The 10687-nt window shown below is 34.9% G+C and overlaps 1 long non-coding RNA gene across 1 annotated transcript; it reads right to left on the bottom strand.

Annotated features, from left to right (window-relative positions):
* Positions 1–752: 752 nt before the first annotated feature.
* LOC145739847 (uncharacterized) lies at positions 753–1550 on the bottom strand. The gene is made up of 2 exons (XR_014181254.1): positions 1136–1550; positions 753–1079 (listed from the first exon to the last, which is right to left on the bottom strand). It is a non-coding gene; the product is annotated as an uncharacterized LOC145739847 (long non-coding RNA).
* Positions 1551–10687: the final 9137 nt, after the last annotated feature.

The following is a 10687-nucleotide window of genomic DNA, read 5'->3' as shown; positions in this document are numbered from 1 at the left end:
ATCTCAAAATTTGATGTGCTGCTATGAAATGTGAATAATCTTAAACTGGCTATAAAACCTCTGAGAAACCCCTTCTAAGAAGAGAATATGGACTTACACAGTCAAATTATCAGTCAGGTGACAAAACTTTTTGTATATGGGTAGGTATTGTTGAAAAACCAACTTTTCAATTGAGCTATCTACATGAGCTATTCTATTCTTTAGGTATTAACATTATAATTGTGTTCTTTTTTCCACACACTCAATTGTTCCAAATAAAACTTTGTACACTGAACGTTTGTATTAATTATTTATTCACAGTTCAAGGTACAGTATTCATTTTCTTCAAGTGAAAAGCTTAGGTACAATAGGTGGCAAAGAAAACTGGTCTTACCACATAAACAGTGATTGTTCCACAGATTGAGTGTGAGTGGGTGAACCTGTCACCATACAAGCTATGCTAAAAACAACTTTGTCTTACTAACCTAATAGTGGAGTTCCAAATTAGCAAAGGTAGGTGAAATGTAGTGATTGAAAGTCTCTAAAGAGAAACAATTTGCTTCTAATTCAATACACCATTTCACAGGACATACCTTTACTAATCAAATGTGAACTCAAGTTACACATTACTTGCAAATAAACTATTTTTGGTTAGTAGACATTTTACAAGTATCCTTGTAGGTGAATGATGTTCAAGTTAACTAATGGAGCTAATTAAATATCAGTACTTACCTTACCCTGTAGAGATGGGAAAAAACATTGACAATCAGTTATAAAAAATGCCTTTTTATTAACATCATACAATGTAAAACCACTTAAACACTATGGTGTGTTGATAACACTACAAAACAGAAGGATACAATAAAACTATCAGTCACATAGGTCACTAAATTGCACCACTTTTGAGGGAAGTATTTACCCTCTTTTGTGGTCCCTGTATAGTAAAGCAACTTATCTTCAAACATCTGCAGGCCTTCCTAGTCCATTGTTTTTATCACTTTAAATCGTTTGGTAGTGTTATGAAGAGGCTTGAGATAGGTGATTCGGTCATCTTCATTAAATATTTGCAAGCAAAACCAGTGTTTTCTTAAAGAATTTTGCTACAAAGTAAATAAGTTGAGTAGAGACATTGAATGAGGTTATGAACGCAACTTACCAGATTTTGGGACTGTGGCTCCTGATAAAGTCTTTTTATCATGATTTATTTGTATTTTCTTCGCAGTATGTGGCTAGTAACTCAAAATTATTACTAAATAAACTTGTTTTGAATGTTTTGATTACAGAATGACTGACAACGATTTGTTATGATTTTGAAAGGTTGGTAGCACGACCGGATATAAACTTTCCTTAACGACCGCTTGGCGGGGGATTTAAAATTTCCGAATTTTAGATCCGTTTTTCGTCTTAATGGTCAAATCTACGGTATTGAAAAAATTACAAGTTGATAGCCGAAAATGTGCTCTACAACTTTTATCTAAAGCGTTTTTCCATTAAATGAACCGTACAGGCGCAAAAAAATCAAAACCATTTTCCCATGTTAATCTCCTATGTCCAGGGTGCTCTTGGACACCTGGTATATATTCATGTGCCAATATGAAGAAAAAGTTTAAAAACGTAACCTTACCAATAACTGTCTAATATCAGACATTGTGCCTAAAAACACCATCATATAACTATAATCCGTGGAATTCATGGTCAACTTTACAGAGTGGCGCAGGAATTTAAGATGTGGTAAAGTTGCATTTTTTTAAATGCCCTATATTACATTTATTTAAATAGTTTTATTGTTTGTAAGAAGGATTTGTTAAATTAATGACACGTCTAGCGTGCATCGTTTTCTCAGAAAAAAGCGTGCCAGAGTTAAAAATTTCCATGTTTGCAAATCCGAAAACCAAAGAAGAAATTAGAAGTAGTGAACGTCAAGGAATTTGACTTGCACTTTTTCATTTATCTAAACTATGTCAAAATGCCTTTTGTGATCCTTTTCGGGTAAAAAAAAATTCAACAAAACTTGGAATAAAATGTCTGCTTTAAATTTAGATTTAATTCAGCATATAACTAATCCTTCTTATAAAGAAATAAAACTACTCACAAAATGAAATAAGGTAAAACTATCAATAGATGACGACCTATAAAAAGTCTAAAAAAGTTAAAAATGAACCCCCAGGCGAAGGGCCAAAATATTTGATGGAATTTAAACCAGCATAGTTTGTCCAAAAACAAGTTATTCTCAATGAAACTGATGTACTACCTGCCATAAATATGGACCAATGTTTATTTTGAGTATGGCAGCCGGAAATCAGTATGAAGAGAGAGAGAGAATTAGCTATATTTGGAAGAAACTGAGAACCAATGCAACTTTGCGAGGGTCATCTATTGACAAGATGGCCTATGGCAAATAACTAGTTCTTACAGTTTGTTTAAAAACATAATAATTTAGAACTGTATTATTAAATGTTTACATTTTATCTTCAGAGTGCCACATAAAGGAATGATTGCCTTTTCTGAGACAGCCTGTTCCAACCGACACTTATTTTTTTCAATTGGGCAAGATATAAATCCGTATGCATCCGAGGGTTTTCAGGTGCAGCACACTGTATATTAACTTGTCTTAAAATGTTGTTATTTGAAGCTTGTTATTTTTTATTGCAGCAGTATGCAATGCGCATGACGCTAATACATATTCAACATGCAAAATAAATGTGAAATGCCTAATATATTTTAACAAGAAGGGACATAATTTCTTTGATGATGGGGTGATGTTTTTGGCTGACCTCGGTTTCCCTTTGGTAGGAAACATGTTGCCGGTTGTCTCTTTCTTTGAAATGAAAATTGCATCCAATTTTCAGAATCAAATATAATATAAACTAATTTTTTATAATCATTGTTTACTTCTTTTGAGTCAGAGTGTTTTAAGTTCGCCTATTAATCATTGGAAGATATAAGTCCTTATTAACTATTATTAACTTTAAACCGATGTTTCAAGACAAATATTTTATGTGGTCTGAGATACGGCAACGTTTTTCAACAACTTGACTTGAATGACCAACCAATATAACTCCTGATATTCAACGGCCAAGGCCGATATCAGTCGATTGTCAATTTAACTTTGGTAGGAAGAGTCCATCTCTCTCTAATTCGCTTTCTCTTTTCAACTGTCTGTTCTTGTTAAATAGCTATTCTTTGATATTAGCTACTAAATAGTATTCAAACAATATTGTCTAAAAGTTTTATAGCAATCCATTCAAGAATGGTATACTTTTACTACTATACTTTTATTTTACTGGCTCTTAACCTAGTACATAATTACTGTCAAAATAAATGAACGTAAAAAAGGAAAAAATTAAATTACTTCTGTCCATTTGACAATTTTTATAGTTTTGGCTGACATTTTCGTACAACAAAATACTGAAATTTTTCACAACACTAAGACTTTAAAATAGTAAAACCTAATTAGTTAGATATGTTTAAGTTGGTTATCCTTCTAAGTTACTTTTCAAAAACTGCACTCCTACTAGTCAATTCTCCTAATGGTGGAAGTGTTCGAATTAAGGTGCAACACCATAAAATGTAATATTAAAATAGACATTACGCTTGCAAGTTTGTGAATTAAATTTTAACATTTTACTATTAGAGATCTAAACCGAAGACATCTTTCAAAAATACACCGTAATTTAGAAATTTCGAAACATCGGTAGCAATTTTTAAATTTTAAAAATCTCCAAACGTGTGTTTTGAGATACCATTCAGACCTATTATTGTATATGACACAACTAAAGTTCAAAAATGTTCCCAGCTATTAATTAATCTAGGTTGTATAAGACTTTAATAAAAACGTCTAGTACAATTTTTCGTATCCTGTATTCTGTAATTAATAAAGGAATTACTTTTATTTTCAACCAGGTATTTAATAACGTTATTTCTTATGTGTAAACCAGGTGGAAATATGAAAATTACCTGCTCTTACTTTCCACCCGTGTAAATGTCACTTTCCACCCGGGTGGATAAGATCAATATGCGTTTTGTCATATCTGAGCTTACTTTTTATAGTTAAGAGACTGTGCCGCCAGCTCTGCAACAGCTCGCAGCTCAGGTGATGATGAGTAACATCTGCGTCTTCAGAAATCTCCATGTTAAAAGCACTTTAAGAGACGTTTCAGCTCCAAATATGAAAGACAGCATAGCACAATAATGGCGTTGTCAAGATAGTAAACAAATCACCAGTCGTTTATTATGGTTGAAGTCATAACTACTCGTACCTATACTACCTTATTGTTAGAGACTATTAGCAATCAATATTTCAACTGAATGATTTATTAAAAGTTTGATGAGATTTTGAGAAATGGTTGAAAATAAAATAGTATACAAACTACGGTAGAAAGTTTAATTTCTGTCTCTTGATAAAGTTCACAAAATAACCAGAAATTTTGCTGTTTCAAAAGAAGGTCGAAAATATTTAAATTTTTGGTTCCTTTCCAAGTTAGCGCAATACTATCAAAGTCGAAAACTTATAATAGACAGAATTAAAAAAATGAAGTCAACCAGTTGGTCTCTACTTCCGACATGAATAAAAGTGCCTCTCTCTAGAAAATATTCTAAATGAGTATGCCAAGTCAGCTTTAGTTTGATACATAACTTTTTAAAAGATCACACATTCAATTAATGAAGCCGATATTGGTGCGACACTCTGTATAAGACAGCAAACTAGTTAGGACGCCCAGTATATATTAATATAAGTTGAGTGGCCTTCAAATTCGTTATGTACTCTCGATCAGTTGGCCTCCAACCCCCTCACTCTTATATGCAACTACGAAATTTGGTATATGCTCTCGATCAACTGGCCTCCAGTGAGTTATGCCGCGGTGTTGCCGCTTTTTTGAGTCGGATTAGCGGTATTTTATGCGGAGTTGATGCCGCACAGGCCATGTGTCGTTTGCATAAACGTATGAGATCGCTCCGCCACGTGGTGGAATTTTCGTGAACTACATTGTATAACTGTATATGTGTATTGCTAAAATGGCCTCCGACTTAAACTTTGCGTACGGCCTCCAGGAGGCCAGAGAGATCCTGAGAAATTATTAAGGTCGATACGTATTGGCCTCCGATTTTTCGAATTCGCCTCCGTTTTGGACGCGTGTGCGAATGTTAAACTATGCGAGTCGGAGGTGTATATGTCGAAATGCATATATATATATATATAGACATCCTCAGAATAGCTTTGCTAAGTCAGCATTTATTTTCCTATTTATACAGCAGCATTTGTGCATGTAATTAGTCATTAAGATATCTCGCTTGGTTAACGTTCAAATGTAATTTCGTTCGTTTTTATTAAATAAAAGTTTTCTTAAAAACAGAACTTGACAACAAACAAAACAAAAAAAAAACAAACCGTAAGGTTCAAGGTGAAAGCTAGAGACGAAATTCAATCAAGACGGCCATGGATTGCACGTTTCGGCGGCTTTGACTCCTTTGACTTAATGTTTTCTTTTTGTTTGGTTTTTACGACCCTTTGAAAAGTATTTCAAGCAACGTGACTTCCCTAGAGCTGTAAACTAGACTAGACAGGGTTGAAAATTAGCGTTTTGACAGATAATTGGGGCAAAATTGTCCGAAAAATGTCTTTGCCGGCTGGCGTGAAATAACATTTTTATATGCTCCTAAAAATGCTTTAGTGGCAAACAAAATAATGGCTTTTAAAAAACACAATTTTATTTCGGCCAAGTTACAAAATGAGCTTAATAATATGGAACTGAACTCAGACACTACGTGTCTAGTAATTTAAATAGTTAATTAATTTAATTTTTTAATTTAATTTATTAAATTATTAATTCTAAGACTAATAACAAAAATACGACATCCTGCAAACCCACTACACAACCCATCCAACCAACTTCTCTACGAACGTACGAACATGACTGAAATAACTGACAGACTCATACAACTACAAACCAAGTGGAAAAATAACCCAAACAACTGGACAATTGTAAATCCACTATGCATAACAAGACAGACCAGACAATCCCGTTACCTTTTCCCCGCTCTCACCCTGTTAGAACATTTTAATTGAAACTATTTTTTTTTTTTTTTGTTAGATAATTAGAAATAAGATAACCTGTACATATAAAAAAAACCATGTATACATAGGCAGAAAGACCGTAACGGTCGATAGCCGTTTTTGTACGATACTTCGTGGTTGCTCGTCTGTGGACTGTATTGAACAAGATTTGATGGACATACGAAAATAAAAACACTCCGCGTACTTCCAAAATGAATGTTTTATTTCCAAAACGTGATCGATTAGCGAAAGACTGAACCGGACTCTCGCGTCGATACTAACGAACTCTCCACAATAGAAAAAACATGCAACCGAGGTGCGAAAGTCGCCTCGATGACGTAGCGTCTGGATTTTGCATTTTAGGAAGATTAATACAATGCATTCTAAAAACGTAGCACTTAATTTCTATTTAAGGCGTTAAATTCAGAACATGAAGGTTTTGATTATTGCCTTAACAGTTTTTTCTTTTGAAAAATAAAGATTGTTAATATATATATAATTTATTAATTTAATAATTTTATTTTTAGACGGTTTTGAAATATTTTGATGCTATGCTGCTTCAGGAGCATTTGGAAGCTTCTAGATGCTGTTTTGGAGCTTCTAAACTGTTTTGGAAGCTTTTGAAATCTTTTTAGACGACTTCAAGAGCATTTGGAAGGTTTTTTAGCATCAGTTTAAAAAGCGTATTGAAGGCTCTGAACCGCTTTGACAAAAATACAACTTGGATAAATTTATATGCTGTGATATACGGTCATCGATTGAATAGCAGATAATTTTGGTTTTTGGGAGTTGAAATGTAGTAGAAGTCAAACTTCATAGTTTAGCTGACGTTTTACATAATTTATTTTTGTATCCTCCGCACCTACGGATTTAAAAATCAAAGTCAAGAGAAAGCATAGCAAAAGCAGCTTTTTCAACCAATTAAACAATTCAATCATAAACTACGAACAGTGCTGCAAATTATGCAAATGCTGCCCATGTTGACTTATCATTTTGAGTTTATCACATAACATTTTTGACTGAAGCGATGTTATTTCATTTGGCCACCTTGTATTTGCAGTCCAAGTTCTGCAAGACAAAACATTGTCTGGAATGTCTTCAAAGGGCGCCTAACAATTTATTAGGATAGAAAGTCATAAAAGTCGCTTTTGGTTAGACTAGAAACCTTATCTACTTTCAATACTAAAACCAGGTGTCATTTCGGTTTAGCAAAGTATACCAGGGTAAAATAGAGCAATAAAACATTGCATTTATTTTTGCTAGTTAAATTTACAAACTAAATATAATGGTTTTTAAAAACCAGATTTATTTCAGACGAGAGCTTTGACTGAACACATTGAGAGGGGCTTTGAGGAGAGGAATATAACCGGAGTAGTTTTTGTGGACCTATCAGCGGCCTATGACACCGTGAACCAAAGGGCCCTCTTCTCCAAGATATACAATACCACCAAGGATTACGAGTTAACTAGGGTAATCGAATCTTTACTACAAAATAGGAGGTACTATGTAAGCCTAGAAGGCAAGAAGAGCAGATGGCGGACACAAAAAAACGGTCTTCCCCAGGGTAGTGTTCTTTCCCCAATATTGTTTAACATATACACCAATGACCAACCCACACCTGGTGATACTGAGCACTTCCTCTACGCCGATGACTTGGCCATCGCAGCCCAAGGAAAAAACTTTCCGGTTGTTGAAGAGATATTACAAAATGCCCTATTACGGATGTCAGCCTACTATAAAGCAAACTCTCTGAAACCCAATCCGTCGAAAACCCAAGCATGCGCCTTCCACCTGAACACCAAGGCCGCCGGAAGAAAATTACAGATCCAATGGGACGGTTTTACTATAGAACACACACCCCAACCGAAATACCTGGGAGTAACTCTGGACCGATCCCTCACGTATAAGTTCCACTGTCATAAGACCCGACAAAAGGTATCGTCTAGGAACCAGCTCCTCAAGAAATTAACGGGAAGTAAATGGGGAGCTCACCCCTCTGTGATCAGAACAACGGCTGAAGCACTATGTTTCTCCACAGCGGAGTATGCTTGCCCGGTGTGGAATAGGTCTGTGCATGTCAAATCTATCAATGCTGCTGTTAACGAGACATGCAGGCTTATGACTGGATGCATGAGGGCCACCCCGCTGGATGAGCTCTATAAAGCTGCAGGGTGCGAACCACCAACAACCCGACGACTAGCCATCGAACACACCGAAAGATTTAGGCAAACATTTGATAGCCGTCACCCTCTCTATGAAGCACCCGAGCCGGTGAGGCGATTGAAATCACGTAGAGGCTTCCTGAATACAGTACCGATAGACCCACCAGAAGCCTTCCCCTTAAAACAAGAACCCTCAGCGGGCTCCGGGCTGGACTGGAGGAGCTGGAAATCCCTCAACCGTCTCAGAACCGGAGTTGCCCCTGTAAAGACGAACCTCGCAAAATGGGGAATTATTAACGAACAGGATGTCAGATGCGACTGTGGGGTGACACAGACTATGGAACATCTCCTGGTTTGCAGGAACTGCCCAAGCTCCTGTTCCCTCGAAGATTTATGGCTTGCTAAAGATAATGCTCTGGACGTAGCCCGATACTGGGCTGACAAATTGTAGTATGGACTCGGACACGAAAAAGTAAAGTAAAGTAAAGTTCAGACGAGTTACAAAGTGAGCTTAATAATATAGAACTGAACTCGAGCATTTTATTTCTAACAATTTTGTATAAAAATAGTTGCTTGACTTACTTGCACTACATGACTTAAGTATAAACATTGGGTATTCCTAATTAAAGGGTTAGGTATGCAATATAAAACTTGCTAGGTGAACTTTAGCCAGTACATACATATAACTTAACATTTTATGGAGGCTAAAAGCCCACACAACTCACACCTGTACTTTCCGGTTTCTTTTTTTGAATGTGGTAATTGTAAAAGTTGGCTATAATACAATATATAAATTTTTATTCAAAAACATTGAAGCCTTTGAGCCAATTATCAACATTTTATAGGCAATTTCAAAGCTTCAAAACCATTTTTATCTGGAAATGTAAAAATCAAAAACAACAATCATGAAACTCGACTAAAAGGCTTAATTTTTGGCTTTTAAGATACATTTTAAACTATACTAACTACCAACAAGAAAATGATAGCCGAAATCTGGAACATTAATAGATGATAGACCAATTACAGATTTCTGAGCCATTTTCAACATTTTGAAGGCAATTACAACGCTGAAAAACTACTTTTTTATGTGGAAATGTAAAAATCAGTGACAACAATCATGAAACTTGACTAAAACCCTTAATTTTTGGCTTTAAAGGTAGATTTTAAAGGGTATCAATAAAGAAATGTTAGTCAAAACCTTGGAAATAGACTTGATAACTTATTTGCAATTTTTATTATTTAATATCCGACAGGGCTATGGTTTCATCAATAATGACACCTATTAAGATCAATTATCTACGAAATAATGTCTAGGGCGTTATTTTTTATAATGCCCTTAGACTCTTTATTTAAAGTAGATTTCCCCTACAATTTTTCTTAAAACTACCTAGATGAAACATATCCAAAAAGTTTTTTGACGCAAACAAAATTACAATAAGCATTTTTACATAGTTCATGAAAAGTTAAGATATTAACTATTCATTTATTCAGTTTATTGCCATACATTTTCGAATGTAAAAATTTTCATTTATTTTTAGTCGCAATTTTGTCGAAAACGGGGCATGCTACATTATGTCATTCATTATACAACCCTTTTTTATAATCAATACTTCTATCCAAGAATTAAATAAAATATAGAGTGTACCTCTTAAAAAACAGACCACTTTACCATGCCACATTTGTCTGCGACACCCTGTACAATCCTAATTTTACAATGTGCCTACATTAGCCCCAAGATTTCATTATAATCGAATAAAAAACCAACCCGAATCTTTCCGAAGGAGTAGAAAAACATACTGGCAGAAAATTAAAAAACTATCACGGTACTAGAAAACAAATCCGCTAGGGACAATCATCGAAAATGGCACCGAACAATACACAGACCAAGACAAAGCTAACGCATTTGCCAGACATTTTCAGAAAGGTTTTCAAACATCTACTAACCCTAACTTTAATGATCAAAACTGGACCATAACTTATGGTACATCATCGTAATCAGAAAACTAGGCTCTATTTCAATATGCCAAAATTCAATATGGCGCCCATAATAAAAATTAAAGTTGATGATGGTAACTAGAAAACGAAACGTTAAATGCACTAATTTTGGTAAAGTTTTATACGAATAGAGTTTAATAAGCTTTCTAAAAATATCTCAACTTGGGTTCATAGTAGTGTAGTTTTGTTTTTGTTTATGTATGTTCCTTCTTCAAGTGAACTCTATTAATTTAACTGGTGGAAAAGTCAAACCCACAACTAATAATCTTAAAATTTTGCATATCCGATATACTGGCTCATCCGATTGTCCCTTATGCCACAGTAATCAGGTTCAGGTATCGACGTTAGTGGTCGTCCAACCAAAAAATTCCCAGGAATTAATGGCTGCATATCTTCGGAATCAGATGATAGCGGACTGATCGGTCTCGAATTTAAAATGGCCTCAATTTGTGTCACTATTGTCATAAAATTTTCATAGTCTAAATGTATAGTTCTA

This window comes from Ips typographus, unplaced genomic scaffold (assembly GCF_016097725.1).
Source record: "Ips typographus isolate SLU unplaced genomic scaffold, UJ_Ityp_2.0 IpsContig58, whole genome shotgun sequence".
Classification (NCBI taxonomy): domain Eukaryota; kingdom Metazoa; phylum Arthropoda; class Insecta; order Coleoptera; family Curculionidae; genus Ips; species Ips typographus.
Note: the sequence above shows the minus strand (reverse complement) of the source record. Positions and strands in the feature narration are given on the sequence as shown.